Source organism: Cynocephalus volans, chromosome 9 (assembly GCF_027409185.1).
Source record: "Cynocephalus volans isolate mCynVol1 chromosome 9, mCynVol1.pri, whole genome shotgun sequence".
Lineage (NCBI taxonomy): Eukaryota > Metazoa > Chordata > Mammalia > Dermoptera > Cynocephalidae > Cynocephalus > Cynocephalus volans.
Window position 1 is genome coordinate 151138669 of NC_084468.1, and position 2184 is coordinate 151140852.

A 2184-nucleotide genomic window follows, 5' to 3' on the forward strand; every position below is an offset into this window, starting at 1 on the left:
TCTTCCAAAGTTGCTGCACCATCTTGCATTCCCACTAGCAATAAATGAGAGCTCTCGTTGGTCCACATTCTCACCAGCATTTGGTGTTGTCAGTATTCTGGATTTTGGCCATTTGTGTCGTGGTACTGCAATGTTGTTTTAATTTGCAATTTCCTAATGCATATGATTTTGAGCATCTTGCTTAGTTGCTCTGGCTAAACTACCAGTACAGTGTTGAATATCAGGGGTAAAAGCAGGCGTCTTTGTCTTATCCCTGATCTTAGGGGAAAAGCTTTCAGTCCTTCATCATTGAATATGATGTTTTCCAGAAATTCTCTTTATCACTTTGAGGAAATTTCCTTGTGCTTTTAGGTTTCTGATAAAAATAATCATGAAAGGGTGTTGTATTCTGTCAATGTTTTCTCTTCACCAGTTGAGATGTTCATGTGTTTTTTCTTTTTATCCTATTAATGTGGTGTATTGCAGTGATAGAATTTCTTTTTTTTTTTTAGTTGTTTCTATTGTTTTTTTATTGAAGTCCATTGATCATCACAAAAACCCAGGAAATGGAACCAAGAAGAAGAAAAATGTCCAACCAAGATCTAAGAACCCAGAGGTATAAAGGAGACATGGCACTGGACTGCTGAGTGTGCAGAAGGGGGCAGGAGGGGCGGCCCCCGTGTCATGGCTGCCTGCCGGAGGCGAGGCAGCTGGTGGGGCAGTTGTGTTAACTGCTGCACGATGACAGCATCGAGCAGGTTGGCTTTCTTCAGCATCTGGCTCTCATCAGCCAGCTCTTTTCTCAGGAAGGTAATCATGGTGACAAACCTAGTGGCAGCCACAGCTGGCCAAGCATGAACAGTAAAGAGTCGAATGTTGATGACCCTGTGGCTGTGGGTAAATTTCTGCACCGGCCTCCCGCCATCAGTAAGCCATATTTGGATGTTTGTGGTAGGCTCTGACTCATGGATTAAAACGTTAAGAGCTGTCTTTCACTTCGTTTTCTGCCTGCTGGACTGGAGAGCTGGCACTCAACATCCATGGGACAGTGCTGTCCCGTTTCTGATGCTCCCCAGTGAAGGCTTTTAGGGCTTCAAGAAGTCTTGTCCTGATGACCCTCCATGTGCAAGTTCACCTGCCCAGCATGGGCTAACCTCCGCAGCTCTGCTGGCACATCCCCTCTGTGGACAGACCTCAGAGCCTGGGCATTGGATGGGCCTTCATAGCTCCTGAGTTCATCACTATGCAGGCTGAATCCAGAGCTTCAACACCACATAAACATCCTGGTCGGAGTGCTGCCTCCTTTCTCCTACGTGGGCAGACTCTTCTGTGGTGCTGCCCCGAGGCTGGCTGTAGCCAATCCCTGCAAATGTCTCGGTTCACTGGTCTATCCAAAGCTGTTGGTCATTCACTCCACAGCGATGGCTCCAGGCTCCTTGGCACGTTTAAAGAGATAATGCACCCGCTCACTAGGACTTTTCTTCCTGCGAGGGATAACAATCTGCTGTCCACTTCTTTCTGAGCCCCCTGCATAAAACTTCTGGCCCTTCTCCTCCTCCTGGTCCTCATCTTGGTCGTATATGAGGCGTCTGAAGGATGTCACCCTATTATTGCTGATAGCTGTGTCTCTAGAGACTGAGCTGGGGGTTGCCTATGAAATGGTCACAGTGCCTTTGTTCCCTCTGTCTCATAAAACCTCACTGGTGTCATCTTCAGGTCCCAGCTGGCCAACTCGAAGAGGAAGTGGGCCTGGTCCTCCTTGGCACCTGTCACTGTCACGAGCTTCCTCAGCACTTCCTTTTGCTCCACGACTACCCGTGTCCTGCCCACTCTGATTGAATTCATGTTGAACTACCCTTGCATTCCTTGCAAGGTGGAAGGGTAGATCTCACTGATCACGATATGTAATCCTTTTATTATGTTGTTGAATTGGGTTTGCTACTATTTTGTTGAAGATCTTTGTATCTATGTTCATATGGGATATTGTTCTGTGATTCTCTTTTCTTGTGATGTCTTTATGTGTCTTTGGTATCAGAGTAAAGGATTGGTGTTAATTCTTTAAATGTTGTTATAATTCATCAGTAAAGCCATTGGGTCTTGGACTTTTCTCTGTTGGGAAGTTTCTGATTCAATCTATTTGTTACAGGTGAGTTCAGATTTTCTGTTTCTTCTTGAGTCAGTTTTGGTAATTTGTGTGTTCCTAGG

At 45.7% G+C, this 2184-nt stretch overlaps 1 pseudogene; it reads right to left on the reverse strand.

Moving 5' to 3' along the window:
• Nucleotides 1-581: 581 nt before the first annotated feature.
• LOC134385852 (NSFL1 cofactor p47-like) lies at nucleotides 582-1824 on the reverse strand (annotated as a pseudogene).
• Nucleotides 1825-2184: the final 360 nt, after the last annotated feature.